This window comes from Equus caballus, chromosome 30 (assembly GCF_041296265.1).
Source record: "Equus caballus isolate H_3958 breed thoroughbred chromosome 30, TB-T2T, whole genome shotgun sequence".
Classification (NCBI taxonomy): Eukaryota; Metazoa; Chordata; class Mammalia; order Perissodactyla; family Equidae; genus Equus; species Equus caballus.
In genome coordinates, this window is record NC_091713.1 from 15,891,511 (window position 1) to 15,901,500 (window position 9,990).

Genomic DNA, 9,990 nt, shown 5'->3' on the forward strand with positions numbered 1-9,990 from the left:
TCAGGGCCAGGGAGTGGTTGGGAAAGGATGATACCTAAACTTTTTAAAACATTTTTTAAGTATTTAAATTTTTCTTATTACAAAGAAGGAAACAATTACAGATTACTTCTAACACCTTGAGTTTATATTTTCAGATATTTTGACTTCTTTCCAATATATGATATTCATATATCAACATGCATAAATATGATATTCATATACAAACTCTTCCTTTGGTGTGTTTTATAAAAAATAGGAATTTACATGAGCCTTGAAGGATGAGTAGGAATAGATCGGGTGAAGAAGAGGTGGAAGGGTGTTCTGAGCAGAGGGAACAGCCTGAGTAAAGGTATAGAGGCAAGGATATTCATCAAACCAGAGCACAGCTGTCAAGGCAGGAAATCTCAGGAGAGGAGGCTGGAGAATGACCGAGGACTTGGTCCTAGACAGCCTTGTCTGTCAGGCTAGGACCCTTGGCCTGTGGGGGAGGGGAAGAGGGGAAGAGACATGGTGAGATTTGCTTGTCTGATTATTGCATTGGCAGCAGGGTGGGTGGTGAGTTTGAGAAGGTGTAAGACTGAGGGCAAACAATTTATGACAACATGGATGGACCATGAGGGCATTATGCTCAGTGAAATAAGTCAGATAGAGAAAGACACATACTGTGTGATCTCACTTATATGTGGAATCCCAAAAACAAAACAAAACTAAGCTTGAACTAATAGATGCAGAGAACAGATTGGCGGTTGCCAGAGGCGCTGGGGGTGGGTGGGTGGAACAGGTGAAGGGGGTCAAAAGGTACCAACCTGCAGTTATAAAATAAATCAGTCCTGGGGATGTGATGTACAGCAGGGCGACTATAGTTAATAATATTGTATCGCACATTTGATAGCTGCTAAGAGAGTAGATCTGAAAAGTTCTCATCATAAGAAAGAAAATTGTAAGTATGTATGGTGATAGATGTTAACTAGACTTCTTGTGGTGGTCATTTTGTAATATATACAAATACCAAATCATTTTGTTGTATACCTGAAACTAATATAATGTTATATTCCAATTATACCTCAAAAAAGAGAGAAATACTTATCTCCATTCAACAATATAATCGAGCATCTCCTAAGTGCCAGACTTAAAAAGAAACACACAGGGCCGGCCTGGTGGCACAGTGGTTAAGTGTGCACGTTCCGCTTCAGCAGCCCAGGGTTCACCAGGTCGGATCCCGGGTGTGGACATGGCACCGCTTGGCACGCCATGCTGTGGTAGGCGTCCCACATATAAAGTAGAGGAAGATGGACATGGATGTTAGCTCAGGGCCAGTCCTCCTCAGTGAAAAGAGGAGGATTGGCAGCAGTTAGCTGAAGGCTAAACTTCCTCAAAAAAAAAAAAAAAAAAACTACACAAAAGACTGAAGGCAAAGAAACTCATGAATGCATATATTTTTACACTTAAAGAAGAAGTCAATTTCATCTCCTTAATTAATCCAAGAGGAATTTAACTCTTCGGCAAAGACAGTTTAATGATTTGATTATATCGAACTCCAAGGGACTCCAACATTCCTGCTTATCCTGAGCTTTCACCTGATGGACTCCCTCACAATAATAAAAGTAATGGTGGTAGGACAATAATAATAATAAACATAGCTCATGTTTATTAAGCACTTGTGGTATGTCAGGCACTGTGCTGGGTGATAATAATAAGTAACAATAATAAGTATATATGATTCTGCCCCATTTGTAGATGAGGAAACAGGCTAAGGAAGGCCGGGCTAGCAATGGTGGATCTGGGAGTCCATCCCTTCCTCTGCTCGGGAGCCCAGGCTCTGCTGCCCACAGGATTTGCAAACCTTTATTTGACTAAGATTAGTCATAGTTACCAGAAATTTACCTAGAAAATCTTTAAAATGGCCACATTTGATAATATTTTTACCTACCAAGATTTGGTCCGTTTTTCTAGTGTGTCACGTAAATATGCTAAGAACCTCACAATAGGTTGCCAAAATCCAGAATGTAAATCATGACACTTAATATAAAAAGTTGCAGAAATTTTCAGAGGATTTAGTACCTAAATGCAAGTGTCCCCCAATAAGGAGGGTGGGTATCCACCAGTCGCCATGTATCAGCAGTTAGCCTGTTAGCGGCACTGAGTAAACACATTTCTCTCATTTCTACTTCCTCAGTTTGCAGAGGTGTTGCTATCCCACAGCCTGCAGAGCGGTGCAGTGACTGAGCCTGGGGAGCCCCAGCCGTAGGATCCCCAAGCTTGAGTCACTCTGGGACCCTGGAAGATGGTTTTCAGAGCTGCCAAGTGAGGTTGAAGGGCCAACACACCTGATCCAAGCTCATTAAGTGGAAAAAACCAATATGAAGGGCCTGGCTCTTGTCCATGCCATGTCCATGTTATTTTCCTCTTCCCTGAGTCAATGAATAGCTATGTGGTTTGTGTCTATCCACTACTTATTGCTATATTAGAAAATAGTAGAGTCGTTCCCATATATTACGTCTATGAGCAGAGTTGAAAAGACCAATGTGGGGCAACATCGCTTTCCAAGGTATTTACGTAGAAAGTGGACCCTTCCTACAAGGAGTGCCCCTGGAGCTGTTTAGAGTTTGGCCTCAGACTCACATCTGCCAAAAGCCTTTTCTTCTGAAAAAGCTTCCCTAATTGTGATTGCTGCACACCCGCTTATGTGCCTGCCCTCGCTTTGTTTCCTAGCAGCCTGCAGATACATCATTGGAAATTGTGGTTTGGAGTGTCATTTAAGTGCTTTTTGCCCCCTACTCACCTGGCTTAAAAGACACACCTCTTCCATTTACCATCTGTTTATAATCATTTTGTACCTATACCTTACCTGCTAACATAGGGGGCATCATTCAATGAAACTGTCATAAGAATCATTTTAAAACTTTATCTCAACACATTGGTTTATTGGTGGTGATGACATGGAACAGACACCCTCAGACATTGTTGATGGTCGTGTTTGTTGGTACAGCTTTTTTGAAAACAACTTGCAATATGTATAACAAGAGTAGTAAGCATATTCATACTGTGAACCTATAATTCAACTTCTGGAATATAAGCTAATGAAAAATTAAAAATATAGAAAATGCTGTACAAGGATCTTTATTGCAGATTTATTAATACCAGTGAAAATTATAAACAAATAGAAATATGATTAATATATTTAGTAAGCTCCTGAATGAAATATTATCCTTCCATTAAAATGCTTTCTTTAAAAATGCTTATTAGAAATGTTTTTTAAAAATGTAATGTTGGTTCGAGAAAGTGGGATATAAAATTGTGTATTTATTTTGATAGTATGCTGGGAAAATCACACACCTGTCTAAACGTATACACCAGGATGTTAATATTATGGGTGATATGTTTTTCCTCCTAATTTTCAAAATTTTAATGATATGATTATATTATTTTTTTCTTGATTTTTTTTTTTGCAGGGGAAGATTCACCCTAAGCTAAAATTTGTTGCCAATGTTCCTCCTTTTTTCTTCCTTTTGCCCCCTCAAAGCTCCAGTACATAGTTGTGTATAGTTTTAAGTTCTTCTAGTACTTCTGTGTGAGCCACTGCCACAGCATGGCTAGTGACAGATGAGTGATGTGGTTCCACGCCTGGGAAGCAAACCCAGGCCACCGAAGTGGAGTGCATGGAACTTTAACTGCTGGGCCATCAGGGCTGGCTCTGATTATATCATTTTTATAGTGGAAAGATTTTTAATAAAAACTCTTATGAGTACAATTAGAACCATATGACATCATGATGAGAATTTTCCAAAGCAGAAACACCAGGACACACGGCCTGACTTATGGTCTGGCAACAGGACACAAGGTTTGAAATTGGAATGATTCCCCCAGATCCAAGACACACACGTATGTGTAAACTGGCAATGATGGCTGCAAGCCAAAAGTGAGTCACGTGACCCGGCTTTATTTGAGGAAACCTCTGCAGACACTAGGTTGTCGATGACTCAAAGCCACCCACGGTGCCATAGTCCCAGGGCAGTGCAAGCTGTCAGGGGACCACAGAAAATCGATACCCTCCTGTGGCTAAAACAATGAGTCTTTTCAGCAATCGTCCCACCCAGGAAAATTCTCTGTTGGGAGTGCCATCACTGTATACAAAGGCAGGTTCCGTCAGTCCTAACTGACATAAGTACTGGTACAAAAGCAACACAATGTCTTATCCACGATCCAGAAGCTTTTTGGGAGTGTTCGGATGACCACATTTTGCTGCTCTCCCCCTCCCAGCACACTCACCTTGCCTGTCCTGGGAGGAGAGCCTTGCTCCTAGCCCCTGCGTCCAGCAGCACATCCAGGATGGTTCCTGGATCCAGGATGCGATTACATAAACTCCACATTAATAAAAAGCTGTTGCTGAATGTCTTGAAGATTCATTCATTCATTTGTTCATTTATTGAAGGATTAATCAAAACAGGCATAATTTATTACATACTGGAATTAAAGAGCACACAAAAACATCCCTCCCCCTGGTCTCCCATTTATAAGCTAAATCAGAGTCACAGAAATTGCTGGGGGAAGTGGGGGCAGTCTGTGCACTTGGGAGCCGGTGAGATGGGGCCGCGTGGTCCTCAGAGAGGAGGGCTCAGAGGAGGGAGGGGAGAGACTCGAGAACTGCTTGCAGAGAGTGGGCCTCAGGGGTGTGACCCGAGGTGCGCTGAAATTAGCTGGAAATTTAGAGGGAGATTCACAAAGGGGAAGAAGAAGATACGGAGGACAAATGTCACATACCAGGCAATTTTGCCCCGTCTGTCTCTTAAGTGAGGGACTCACTTAATAGGACTTGCTTTTTCTTCCTGAATCCACCTCTGGAGTTTGGCCCCCTTTGAGTGGTTCTGCTAATAGGACATTGTTCATGGCCACCTGCCTAGGAGACTACCTAGGAATTTATTGGGCAAATTTCTTTGATGCTTGACTAGAGTCAATCTGAGCAAATTCCTAAATGTTGGACCTGAAAACACTATTCTCAGGGTCAGCAGGCACTGCCAGTCGCCACTTTCCCTACCAGAGACTTGCAATAGTACTTGCACATCTCTTCATCCACTAAGCACATGCCTAGTTGGCCTATGAGGTCGTCTAGCCCTTGTAACCTTGTCTTTGAGAGGATTTCTAGAGAGTACCAAGCAAGAATCTTCTGCAGCCTAGGAGGTGGGAAGGCAAGGTGGATGAGCTCCCAACTTCTTTGTTGGCATTAATTCTGCCCCTCCCCTCTAGCCTCTTCCTTTCTCTCTTTATCTCCTTTCCCCATCTCTTCCCCCACTGGCCTCACTCCCATCCTGGCCAAATGGATTGGGGAGGAGGGGACGGTCAGGCCAGGGAAATTCAGTCTTTATTTTCTCTCTATAGTAAGCCCTGAGGTTCCTCCATGGAAGCAGATGTGAAATTACACCCAAAGGTTGATGAAGTCATTCAGTTTCACAAGTCAGCTCAGTCTGGAATGGATCAGCTGGGTGAAGTGACCCTCTCTGCGGCACCATCCCCAGGCACCTTCTGTGTCTTGGAGCAAAGATGTGGCTCACAAAGTGAGCAGCCCCTGCCTCTCACGCCTGTGCGAGAAAGACTCAGCCTGGGCTGGAGGTGCTGGAGACTAAGTGGTGAGGTGAAAGGAAGGTCTTAGCTCTTCCAGAGGTGGATGGTTAGAACTCAGCCTCTCTCACTCCAAAAACACTTAAGATGAAAATTTTATTTTTTATTTTTATTTTTTTATTCTTTTGAGGAAGATTAGCCCTGAGCTAACTACTGCCAGTCCTCCTCTTTTTGCTGAGGAAGCCTGGCCCTGAGCTAACATCCATGCCCATCTTCCTCTACTTATATGGGGGACGCCTACCATAGCATGGCGTGCCAAGCAGTGCCATGTCCACACCTGGGATCCGAACCGGCGAACCCCGGGCCGCTGAGAAGCGGAGCGTGTGACCTTAACCGCTGCACCACCGGGCCGGCCCCTAGATGAAAATGTTAAATTATGCAACATTCCCACTTTACAAAACACTTGGAAAATAGAGAATAGGTCAAGAAAAGAAAAATCCACCTGTAATTTCATCACCCTATTACAATTACTCTTAGTATTCCGAAAAGTTTTAGTTATTAATTCAGGTTGGCATTGCAGTGGGCACACAGGGCCAATGTGAAGGTACCCGCAAAGTCTAGATTTTAAAAAAGCCTGCCTTCTGAGAAGAAAATTAGGAAAAATTGTTGCGATCATAGCCCTCCATAGAAACGGCCCAATCCATGACACTGTCTGAAATATTTCAGCTTTCTTATCTGCAAAATGGCAATAATACTTGAATTCCCTTCCTTTCGGAGTTACCGAGAGACTAAAATGAAACGATTTCCTCAGCATCATCCCTTCCTGAACCACTGAACAGCTCCTCTGCTTCTCCCATCAGAAGTCAGAGTTGATCTGAGTTGTGTCCATCTCAAAATTCCTGTGCTGAGATCCTAACCCCAGAATGTGCCCTTATTTGGAAATAGGGTCATCGCAGATGTAACTAGTTAAGATGAGGTCATACTGGAGTAGGGTGGGCCCCCGATCCAAAATCACTGATGTCCTTATCAAGGGGGGAAATTTGGAGACAGATGCACAGAGAGGGAAGACGATGTGAAGAGACACGGGGGGAAGATGGCCATCAACAAGCCCAGGAGAGAGGCCTGGAGTGAACCCTTCCCTCACAGCCCTCAGAAGGACCCAATCTTACCCACACCTTGATTTCAGACTTCTAGCTTCCAGAACGGTGAGACAATAAATTTCTCTCAAGTCACCCAGTTTGTGGTACTTTGTTATGTCAGCAGACTAACGCACTCTTCTTGTAGGAGATGCTTTTACTTATGTGTGATTAGTTCTGGAGGAGGAACTTCCTGGAGGCGGGCAGGTTAGTGACATGGCCTCTCACACGGGGCAGCTGGATCCAGGCTGCCGAGGCCCACCTGACATCCAACAAGGTTGGTGACACTCAGGTGAGGCCTGGGATGTTTGGAAGACAGTTTCCCTCCATCTCTGGCACAGACTGATTCTGGCCTAGAATAACCCATGTTACCCTCCCCCACTGGAACTAGACTGCCGCTCCTCAGACTATGATGGGCGGGCGTAATACTTTCTTGAGATTTTGCTTCATCAGAACTTCCTCTGGCCGGAGTCAAGTCAGTTGTGAACCATCGATTATGCAAACCTGCAAACTACCAGCTACAGGGGGTGATAAAGGATGCAGAACGTGGACAGAGCTCCACAGAAGTGGACTGGCTTTTCCTTTTCCAAGGCAGACCCAGGGGAGATACAGATAGGACATCTTATCCCAGAGTCCTTTGGCCTTTTCTCGTGGTTAATTTAACATTCCTCGGTTTCTGCCAAGAGAATTCTCACTGTGAAGAAGAGAGCAGCTGGGTTAAGCATCAGAATGTAGTTTAGGGGTGGGAAGACAGGAGCAGAGAGTTAAACAGCAAGGGCAGACCATGGGGAACTCAAATACAGACAAGATATTACACGATATGGAATTACTGCTGATTTTATTAGGGGCAGTAATGGTACTGGAGTTCTGTAGGGAATTGTTCTTATTCTCCTCAAGGAGAGGGAGAAAAGAAGAGAGGAAGAAAAAGAAGAAAGCAAATACAGCAAAGGGGAATTTTTGAATCTAGGTGTAAGGTATATAACTATCGTTGTACCATCCTTATGACTTTTCTGTATGCTTACATTTTTTCATTAAAATGTTAGAGGTGGGGAAGAAAAAAGGAATAAAAAAGTCCTGGGCAGAGACATGAGAGGAACCAAGAGAGAATTCAGAAGAAGGACAGAATTTGGAAACAGAGGTGGGAAAAAGGCTCTGGAACGGGAAAAAGGGGAAAGCGCAGGGGAACACAGGGTTGGTCATTCCTTCAGTTCCTCTGTGACCAGAGGAAGTTCTGATGAAACGCGAAAAACCTCAACAAAATCACCTCCAATTTCTGTTTACACTTTGATACTGCGGCAGGAGACTGGAAATGCAAGCTTCTTTTACAAGAATACTCACTTCGTGGCCAGTTTGCTGAGATGCCGGGACGGGGCCGGGCATCTGGCCCCAAGGCCAGCCCATCCGCCAGCTAAACTGTGAATTGGCTGCGATCATTTTGTAGATAAGAGTGGCCCCTAGAAGTAAAATTAAGCAGAAGACACTGGTCAAGACAGAGATGAGCAGAGCGCCGTGAGAGGCAGAGCTGAAGGAACCAGAAGCCCTGGGCGCGCGCAGAGGGGCCTCCCTTCCGTCCATCCGGCTCCATCCGCTGCGCCCTGTTTCCTGCCCTTGAATCTAAGAAGCCGCGAGCGCCGGCTGTGTCCGGACAGCGCCTCCTGCCCGCCCACCCTCTTCGGGCTGAACTAGCTGTTTTTTTGCAAACCCAAATCGCCTGGCCTGGAGCAGCGTCTCGTCCTTACTCGTGGAGCGACCCAGCCCTCTCGCTTCCCTGGGCTGCCAGAAGACTGGACCCACCCACACTTGTCGTATCCCCATCGGCACGGATTGAAACTGTTTTGTTCACGGCTGTGGTTCTGGCCCCAGCGCCATTCCTGGCGTGTAATAAGCGCTCAAAGACCGTCTTTGAGCGAGTGAAATGCATCGCCCCCAACCTGGGCTGGGCGCTGGGAGCCTTTTCCCAGCAAATTTTTACCTGTCCTTGCTCTGGTCTCTCTCCTTCCAATTGCTCCGGGCACCCACCCCCCGGCGCTCGCTCCTGTCAGTCATAATAGCTGACACTTACCGGGCGCACGTTATGGGCCAAGCGCTGTTCTGCGTGTTTTACGTGTTAACTCCTTTAATCCTCCTGAACCCTCGGAAGCAGATCCTGTCATTAGCACGCCTATTTTACAGGTGAGAAAGCTGAGGCTTGGAGACAGGGGTTACCTGTCCGACATCGCAGAACGGTGATAATAAGGATTCCAGCTGGGCAGTCTGGCTCCAGAGTCGACGCCCTTAACCCCTTATTAGTTTAGTAATAATCAAACCCAGTGGTGCTCAGCAGCCTAAATAATAGAGCAGAGAAAACGCTTTATCCTTCAGCAAAGAACCAGACGATAATTTCAGGAAGCCTGTTGTGAAAGGAGTGATGGGTCTCTAGTCCTAGCGCCCGGCACAGTCACTGCCTCCTAGTCCACTGAGAACACGGAAGGAATCAGCGTGAACTCCACCGAGGACCCCTCCCCGTGGACGTCTCCACTGGACCGCCCTCCCCTGCCTGCCTCTGGCTCCAAGAACTGGGTCTCCCCTCATTTTAGCTGACCTGGGTCCCTCCAGCCTGCTTTGGGGGCTTGCCTCATGAGATGTAACAGCTGCAGGAGCCTGGCAGAGGAGAGGTGGCTGCCAAGCGCTGCTAGGGCCAAAGTAAAGGTGGTTTCATGAAGAGACTGTCCCCAAGGGTCCAGGCAGGGAAGGGGGGACACCTGGACACAAGCAGCAACAGGGAGCTGTAACTACCCCTGGGCTGAGGGGTAAGGGGAAGGAATAGGGATTCTGGGGCTGGAGAGCTGGCACTGTGAGGAGGGGCTGCCTGAGAGAATGGAGGCCTTAAACTGAGGTGGAGTGGAGTCGCGTCAGAGAGAAGCAAACCTTGCCTCTCTCCTCCGGCCCACTAGCTGTGTAGAGAATCCTGGAAGCTGGAGGGCAAGGAGCCTGGCTGATGGGGTCTCCGATAAACTCAGAAGAGCCGGCACACAGACATGCCCTCGCTCTGTGTTGGCAGCCTCTGCCCTCTCTGTGGTTTCTCTCCTCAGCTGTATTAAACAGAAAGTTCCCTCCACATTATTCCCGTCTCTGCCCACCTCTCCCCTTCCTTTCACGGACAAGCTCCTCCATGGGAGAGTTTGCAATACTCATCTTCACATTCTTGCCACCTTGAACTCTTTGAAAAAATCCTTATGGAGTTTTAGATTCCAAACGTGCAGTAAGTTATGCAAAATTTGAACACGACGAAAATATATGCCATAGAAAGTGAAAGTCCTCCATAATATTAGCCACCCTC

General features: G+C 46.0%; 1 long non-coding RNA gene across 1 annotated transcript; it reads right to left on the reverse strand.

Moving 5' to 3' along the window:
- Positions 1 to 4,381: 4,381 nt before the first annotated feature.
- On the reverse strand, positions 4,382 to 9,128 carry LOC138921607 (uncharacterized). Its single transcript, XR_011434309.1, has 3 exons — positions 8,734 to 9,128; positions 8,010 to 8,125; positions 4,382 to 7,365 (listed from the first exon to the last, which is right to left on the reverse strand). It is a non-coding gene; the product is annotated as an uncharacterized lncRNA (long non-coding RNA).
- Positions 9,129 to 9,990: the final 862 nt, after the last annotated feature.